Here is a 9,501-nt window from a genome sequence, read left to right as displayed (position 1 = left end):
AGATGAATATCCAAAAATCAATTAATGTAATAAATCACATCACTAGAACATAGAACAAAAACCACATGATCATCTCAATAGACAAAGAAAAAGCATGTGACAAAACTCAACACCCTTTAATGATAAAATCACTCAAGAAATTAGAGTAGAAAACTTCCTCAACCGGATAAAGGTCATTTATAAAAACTCTACAACTAACATCCTACTTATTGGTAAAACATTGAATGCTTTCCCCCTAAGATCAAGAACTGTCTTGCCAGATCTCATCACTTTTATTCAACATTGTAGTGGAAGTTCTAACCAGGGTAATCAGGCAAGAAAATAAAATACAAGGCATACAGATTGAAGAGAAAGAAGTACAACTATCTCTATTTGAAGATGACATGATCTTATGTACAGAAAATCCTAAAGAATCTAAGTAAAAACTAAAACAAGTTTAGCGAGCTGCAGGATATAATATATAAAAGCCATTGTATGTATGGTAGCAATGAAAAATCTGAAGATAAAATTAAGAAAAAAATCTGTTTACATAGCATGAAAATGAAGAAAATATTCAGGAAGAAATTCGACAAAAAAAGCACAAAACTAAAAATTATAGACAACCTAGATAAATGGAAAGACATTCAATGTTCACAGATCAGGTTTAACATTGCTAAAATGGCAACAGTCCCCCAAATGATCTACAGATTAAACACAATCACGATCAAAATCCCAGCTGCCTTTTTTTGCAGAAATTCACAAACTGACCCTAAAATTCACATGGAAATGCAAAGGACCAGGAATAGACAAAACAATCTTGAAAAAGAAAAATAAAGTTGGAGGACTCACATTTACCAATTTCAAAACTTAATATAAAGCTACAATAATCAAGATAGTGTGGTACTGGCATAAGCATAGATATATGGATTAATGCAACAGAAATTAGTCCAGAAATAAATCCAAATGTCTATAGCCAACTGATTTTTGGCAAAGCGCTAAGACAATTAAACTTTTCAACAAATGGTAACAGAAGAGCTAAATATTCACATGCAAAAGAGTGAATCTGGATCCCTACCTCACAACCATGGACAAAAATTAACTCACAGTAGATCGTAAACGTAAATATAAGAGGTAAAACTATAGAACTTTTAGAAGAAATTAAGTATAATTCTGTGACCCTGCATTAGACAATGATTTCTTAGATATAACACCAAAAGCAGAAGCAAAAGAAAAAAATAAATTGAATGTAAATCAAAATTTAAAACTTTTGTGCTTCAAAAGCACCATCAAGAAAGTGAGAAATCAGATGGCTTGACGAAAACGTTCTCCAGTTTGGGCTGCTGCCTAATAGACTTTGAAGAATACTGTTTCACTCCAGTCCACAAAGATGATCTCTACAACAACCTGATAGTGAATCCTTGCTCAGTGGGCCATGTCAACTAGGAACTAGGTGAGGTAGTTAATAGAGCCGTGTCAGGTGGCTACAGCTATGTCAGTAGGAGGAAACCACAGCCTGGCAATTGGTACCATTAGTGGACATGCCCGGCATTGCCCAGACCTTTGTGTGATCTGGGTTAATGCCCATGCTGACATCAATACACACCTCACAACTTCATCTGGAAATCTCCATGGACAGCCAGTTTCATTTCTCCTCAGGTAACTACAGGACAAGGTAGCACAGCTCCCAGGATTTTCCTGGATCACATCTTGTATCTCTTCCCCAAGTATCGTGCATATTGGCCTAAGAGATGTGGACCTTCCTGAACATTTTATTTTAAAGAATTATGATATCCAGTATTTTTCCATGAGACAGAGATCGACTTGGTATCCAGAAGGTCATGGAACAGACATTTGATCTGCTGATTTGCAAAAGACAAAGGCCAATCCATCTGAGTTTTGATATTGATGCATTTGACCCTACGCTGGGTCAGCCACAGGAACGCCTGACCTATCGAGACGGCATGTATATTACTAAGGAAATACACAATAAATGATTGCTGTCACCACTGGATCTTGTTGAAGTCAATTCTCAGCTGGCTGCTTCAGAGGAAGAAACCAAGGCTATAGCAGGCCTAGCAGTGGATGTGATTGCTTTACGTTTTAGTCACAAAAGGGAGGGATGGCATAATGTCTATGACCAGCTTCCTACTCTCAGTTCACCAGATGAATCAGAAAATGAAGAATGTGTGAGAATTTATGAAATATTGTGTGCTGACACATCTTCATCACAATGGGCATTCCAGAGTTGTGAGATGTTTGAGGGGACAGATAGTACACGGTCATCTGAGTTGATATTGCCTTAATGAAAACATTTGTACATTCTCACAATTGTAAAGTTTCCTTTCCCACTTCATTTTGGTGACCAGTAATATTACTGCAAATGTATTTGGTTTTTTGTAGTTCACAGGGTATTAATATGTTGAAGTACCATGTAAATCTGAAGAAGTCATAAACAGCATTTATTACCTCGGTTAAAAAAAAAAAAGTGAGAAATCAACCCACAAAATGGGAGAAAATTTTTATAAATCATGTCTGATAAAAGTATCTAGAATATATAAAGAACTCTTATAACTCAAAACAAAAATACAAATGATTGAAAAATTGGCAAAAGACCTGAATAGACATTTCTCCAAAGAAGATACACAAATGACCAATAAGCACATGAAAAGATGTTCAACATTTTTAGCCATCAGGGGCAAGCAAATCAAAACCACAATGAGATATCACTTCACACATAGCAGGATGGCTATAATCAAAATGACAGATAATAAGTGCTGAAAAGGATATAGAGAAATTAGAACCTTCATACAATGCTGGTGGACATGTAAAAAGTTAATTAAACACTGAATTAACATATGATCCAACAATTCTACTTTTAGGCATATACCCAAAATATGAAAACATATATCCACACAAAAACTTGAACGTAAATGTTCACAGCAGCATTACTCCTAATAGCCATAAAACAGAAACAACCCAAATGTCCAATGAATGACTTGTGGTATATTCATAAAATGGAATATTATTCAGCAGTAAGAAGAAATGCTATATAATGAATAAACCTTGAAAATATGCTAAGTGAAAGAAGTCAGTCACAAAGGAACATATACTGTATGACTCCATTTATGTGAAATGTCTAGACTAATCGAAAAAGACAGAAAGTAGATTACTGGTTGCTAGGGCTGAGTGGATGGGGAGCTGGGGGTGACAGCACCCAGTTTGTTTGTTTGTTTGTTTGTTTGATTCTTTTGGGGGTAATGATGTTTTATATTGATTGTAGGGATGTATATACAACACTGAATACACTAAAAGCCACTGAATTGTACATTTTAAATGGGGTATATTGTATGATATATGAACTATATCTCAATAAAGCTATTTAAAACAAAAAAAAAAGTTAGGGAAAGATTTTGTTTTTCTAGACTAAAGTATTTTCTTATCAATGGACTCTCACTAGAATTTCTAAAGGATTTACTTCGGAAATAAGGAAAATGATCCTCAAAAGAAGTTCTGCAACTCAAGATACAAAAGTGAGTAAGAAAATGGTAAACATTAGGTAAATCCAAAATACAAAACAACGTCTAATTTGGGGGATTTAAAATATACAGCTAAAATGCTGAACAAGAGCATTAAAGTCAGGAAGGCAGGTAACTGGAATTAATTGTTCCAAGATCCTTGCATTGTTCAGGACAAGACAAAGATAATACTGAATAACTTTTGTGAATTAATATGCAAGCTAAAATTTCAAAGAAGTAAAAAAGTAAAAATCGAGTGCACAAATTCCAAACCACTATAGAAAAAAAAGGAAAGAAAAAGATGAGAGGGAAAAATGTATGAATCCAAAAATAAACAAAAAAATGAAACATGTGGGAAAGGAACTTTAACAAAAAGATGGTAGATTACACATGCACATCTGAATCCCCTTACTAATTCTCTGTAAACTCTGACAAAGGAATTTTAGAAATTAAAAAAGTAATAATAATAAAGGTAAGGAAAAAGAGAAGTAGAGGCGACAAGCAAGTAACTTCAGTAAGATACAAAGCAGGTGGACAGATGCTGACAGCACACTTAAAAAAGCTGACTCCTATACTGGGGTAACAGGGAAAAGTCAAGATGGTTTCCACTGCAGCATCCTCAAGAGGAGGCACTAGGTAATTCTGGAAGTAGAAGTAAAGTTGACACATAAGCAGAATTGGTTGAAAGGTGCTTACAAAGCATTTTGATCCCTAAATTCCCCTACTTCAGATCAGAAGGCGAAGGTTTTCTTGGGTTTTGTTTGTTTGTTTGTTTGTTTTTAGCTCTAACGGGTAAAATAGAACATCTCTGGAATGGGAGATGCCAGGCATAGTTTGAAGGTTGGAAAACAGTATCAAAAACAAGAAAACTAAAGGAACATATATGAACCAAATGACAAAACTCCCCATCTTCTTTTTCCACTTGGCTCGCAGCCCCACTGCAGCCAAGACTTAACCAAAAAGCCAGGAGATAGAACGATTCTTCTTATGAAGTCCCCCAAATAGTCCACCAGATAACCCCCATAGTGAGATTCTCAGTTTACATGCCCTGTCCTCCCTACATGCACAATCAATGCTCCCAGTATGATTTTTAGTCTCCCATCCTTAAAAAAAAACAAAGAAAACTTTTAAAAATTATATTTATCCTTGGAGAGATAAAGATAACTACTATGTACATGAAACAAAATGTCATTAAAAATAACACAGGGAAAAGAAGGAACATAAAAACTCTTCCCAACAGTAACAGCCTATACTATGGAGACAGGCTACACCGATTTGGTCATCTCTTGAATAATCTGAAAATACAAGCTCCATACACAGATTTCAGTTTGTCAGAGCACTAGAAAAGGGATCATCTGATACCTGCTGCTGCCAGGCTGACAAAATAATTTGGCTGCCAGAGCTATGATGTAATTTTAAATAACTTACAACGTTAAACTACTCTTTGGTCCTTGTGAGGACTGGGTAGCATGTCATGTTTTCCCTATGAGACCTGACTGCACAGTTGAGTTTTACGTTATTTTCATAAATGTCTTAATATGTAAATCTCCATTACCTAAGAAACCCTGCAATTTGAGAAAGGCTAATATAATTTCCAAATACATTATGGGTAGATTCTGAATGACCGATTTGGTCAGTCACCTAATTAACAATGACAATTACAATATTAAGTACTATTACATTCACTTTAGCTATTAGATCACAGAATGCCTTCATTCTTAAATAGGGGTCTGCAAAGTTTCTGTAAAGGGCCAAAAAGTAAATATTTATACCGTGTGGGCCATATGCTCTGTCACAACTACTCAACTGCCATTGTAGTATGATGGCAGCCATAGACAACACATTAAATGAATGAATGGAACTGTGTTCCAATAAAACTTTCTTTACAAAAAACAGGCAGAGAGCCAGATTCCTCCCATGGGCCAGTTTATCAACCCCTGCTTCTCAAGCATCAAAATGAAAAAACTAGGTACTATTTGAGGACACCCTATACACATCACCATCACAGCTAAAAACTCGGAAACTCCTCAAGACATTAGAATAAAACAGTTGGATACTGTAATTAAATTTTTTATACCTTCTTTATCTTCATTACTACTCTTTTCATTTGGCTCTCCCTGTACTATCATACTAATTTCAACATTTCTCCTTGTCTTACCCCAATCTATCTACAAAGTGTTATAAAAATAATATTTCAGGTGAATTCCCTACACTTCTGATGACATCCATAATAATGGCTTGCCTATTGTCTTATCTCACCTGCCACTCTCCTATACATACCCCATGCTCCAACCACACAGAATTATTCATTGTACCCCAACATGCAATCTGTTTAATACATCTGTGATTTACTTTATTCCAATCCTTCTGTTCAAAATTTGCTCCACTTCTTCCCTAAATTCCCATTCACCTGGTCTTCTCTTATCTTTCAACATTCTGCTCAAACATCTCTTCTGATAGCCTTCTCTAAACTCTAATGCAAAAATAATGAACTTCTGATCAACTCTATAGCATATATTCTAGGAGATATTATAACATGGTAATTAAGTGTGTAGGTTTTGGAGTCAGACAGATCCAGATACACATCTCAGCATTGTCACTGTGTAAACTTGAGCAAATTACTGAATCTCTGAGCTATACTTTCGTCATTTAACAGGGATAATTTTAGTTTTGTTTTAAAGACTGAGATAATACCTACAAAGTGCTATAAACAGTTTTAAATCTAGTAAGTGTTCGACAGTTGTCTCTTACCTGTTTGCAAATCTGCTTCCTCTTTCAAACTGGTTTTTCTACAGTTTATTTTTTTTTTATTTGTTGGGGTGACACTGATTAATAAAATTACATAGGTTTCAAGTGTACATCTGTATATTGCACTATGTGTTCACCACCAAAAGTCAAATCTCCTTCCATTACCATATATTTGACTTCCTTTACCCTCATCTACGAAACTTTTCTTGAGGTCAAGGGCAATTCATGTTTATACACTGCTAGAGCCTAACACAGTGTCTGAAACATAATAATAGTAAGCCCTCAAATACCTGTCAAATCAATAAATAAACATAAAAAGTTATGCTACTCAAGGTAAATTTTTCTCTAACACCTCAGAAGAACCTGAATTTAGGATACCTTTCTTACTGAGACATTAAAAAGCTTAAAAATATCTATTACAATCCTAAGCACTCACCACTGTTCATCATTTCTCCAAATAAATGGGAAAACTAGTAACCTATGCAAAAGAGCATCTACTTGTGAATAAGTGAAGTTACAAAAGATTTTTTTTTATGTGACAACATAAAAGCAACCACTGAATACACACTACAGTTTCCCATCATAATGGTAAATGTCATAGATTTACAAATTTCAAATGTGAGCGAAAGCCATAATATAATCAGAATTGCAGGAAACTGACACCTTGCTCTCTATATGTACAAGTATTATGAGTACGGAATAGTAACTTATTTTGACTTTGTGGAGCAGGGGAATTCAGACAAGATGCCATAGAAGAGAAGCACTGTAGGTGAAAAAGATAATAGGATGAGAATAGGGGATTTGTTCAAGTTTGGTCAACAAACTGGGTACAAAGGGAAAAATAATACAGTAGAAAAAGAATTGACCAAAAAAATCGATGAACTGGGTACCAAGACCCAGATCTGCTGTTATAAATATTAAAAAGAAACAAAATTTGTAATTCATAGGCAATATGACTGTCTTCCTTAGAAAATCCAAGAGACGCTACATAATGCAATTAATAGTTGACCAATATCACAGACAACGTGAAAAGTAGAAAGGTATTTAAGTGAAAAAAACAAATGAAAATAATTTATCTCAAAAGCCAACAATTTTGAGGTAACTATACAACCTTGTAAACATAAAACATATTCATAACAGGGAAACGTGAAGAGAAAACAAGCCAACCAACTAACCAGGGATGGCACCCTTGGAATTCAGATGAAAAGAGGAATAATATATAAAAAGATTTGAACTCTTGGCCAGTTAAAAGTCTGGAAGCTATGGTAGCCAGCCTCCAAGATGGCCCCCAATAACTCTCATCTCCTGATATTCATAGACTTATGCAATTCCCCTCCCACATTGAAACAATGTTGGTCAACATTGACCTGTATGACCACCAGAATATAAAATGACAGTGTACTATGTCCAAAGCTAGGTTATGAAAGGAATTACAATTTTTTCCTTGATCCCTGGAATTGCTTGTTCTGGGGAAAGCCAGCCACTCCACTATGAGGACACTCAAGCAGTCCGATGGAGAGGGCCAGGTGAAAGGGAACTGAAGCCTCCCATCAACAGCCAGCACCAACTTGCTAGCCATGAATGAGCCATCTTGGAAGGAGATCCTCCAGTCCCAGTAAAGACTACAGATGAATGCAGCCTTGCCTGACATCTTACTATAATCTAAAGAGAAAACCGACTCCAGAGCTGCTCAGCCAAGCTACTCCCAAATTTCTGACCCACAGAAACTGCAGGAGATAATAAATAATTGTTATTTTTAAGTCACTAAGTTTTGAGATAATTTATTACACAACAACAGAAAAACAGAAGCCAAGGTATAATTTTGGCTAAGTACTAGGGTAAAGTAATATCTCTGCTCTAAATTACATGAACAAGAAAACTCATAAAAGAGCATTAACCCACCATGCTTCGGATCTATCCTAAAGTTTTTAGAATTCACATACAAGGTTGTGTACATTTACTTTACATTCAGTAATAATTTAAGCATCATGTGGCTTTTAACATTTTTTTTTCAATTACAGTTAGCATACAATAATGTATTAGTTTCAGGTGTACAACATAGTGATCAGACAGCTATACAATTTACAAAGTGTTCATCACAAATAAATCTAGTACCCAAGTGACAGCATTCAGTTACTATATTGTAAACTATATTCCTTATACTATACTTTACATCTCTATGACGATTTTGTAACTACTAATTTGTACTTCTTATTCCCGTCCCCTTTTTCACCCACCCCAAACCCCCTCCCATCTAGCAACCATCAGAATGTTCTCTGTATCTGTGAGTTTGTTTTATTTTGTCCTTTATATTCCACATGTAAGTGAAATCATACGGCATTTGTCTTTGTCTGACTTACTCCATTCAGCACAATATCCTATAGGTCCATCTATGTTTTTGCAGATGTAAGATTTCATTTTCTGTGACTGAGTATTCCATTCTGTGTGTGTGTGTGTGTGTGTGTGTGTGTGTGTGTGTGTGTGTGTGTGTGTGTGTGTATGTGTGTATTCATTCTACCTCTTCTTTATCCATTCATCCACTGATGAACTTCCAGGTTACATCCATATCTTGGTTACTGTAAATAATGCTACAATGAACATATGGACTCATATATCCCTTCAAAATAGTGTTTTGGTTTTCTTTGGATAAATACCCAAAAGCAGGATTACTGGGTCCTTGTCTCTTGTTGTAGCCTTTGTTTTAAAGTCTGTTTTGTCTGGTATAAGTACTGCTACCACAGCTTCTTCCTTCCTTCCTTTTTTTTCCTTCCTTCCTTCCTTCCCTCCTTCCCTCCTTCCTTCCTTCCTTCCTTCCTTCCTCCCTTCCTTCCTTCCTTATTTATTTGTTTGTTTACGTCTACAGTACCTGGTCTTCCTAGGTGGTCTCCCATCCAAGTACTAACCAGGCCCGATCCTGCTTAGCTTCCAAGATCAGACATTGGGCTTGTTCAGGGTGGCATGGCCATAGACCATGGACCGTGGCTCCATTGGGGCACGAACCCAGGACCTTATGCATATAAAGCAGACATGCTAACTGCTACACCATGGAACCACGTCCTTTTTTTTTTTTTTCTATTTTCATGAAATATCTTTTTCCAACCCTTTACTTTCTTTCCATCTGAAGTGAGTCTCTTGTAGACGGCACATGTAACGGTCTTGTTTTTGTATTCAACCACCCTGTCTTTCGATTGGGGCATTTAATCCATTCACGTTTAAAATAATTGTTGATATTGATATGTAGTTATTGCCATTTTATTAT

The 9,501-nt window shown here is 35.8% G+C and overlaps 1 protein-coding gene and 2 pseudogenes across 2 annotated transcripts in view; 1 reads left to right on the top strand and 2 right to left on the bottom strand.

Annotated features, from left to right (window-relative positions):
• Window positions 1-9,501, bottom strand: part of ITCH (itchy E3 ubiquitin protein ligase) — a 149,355-nt gene that overhangs the window by 83,473 nt on the left and 56,381 nt on the right. The gene's annotated exons all lie outside the window — the stretch shown is intronic.
• LOC105304338 lies at window positions 1,358-2,398 on the top strand (annotated as a pseudogene).
• Window positions 9,097-9,212, bottom strand: LOC111730863 (annotated as a pseudogene).

The sequence above is a fragment of the Pteropus vampyrus genome, unplaced genomic scaffold, assembly GCF_000151845.1.
Source record: "Pteropus vampyrus isolate Shadow unplaced genomic scaffold, Pvam_2.0 Scaffold336, whole genome shotgun sequence".
Lineage (NCBI taxonomy): Eukaryota > Metazoa > Chordata > Mammalia > Chiroptera > Pteropodidae > Pteropus > Pteropus vampyrus.
The sequence above is the reverse complement of the archived record's forward strand: the minus strand, read 5'-3'. Positions and strand labels throughout refer to the sequence as shown.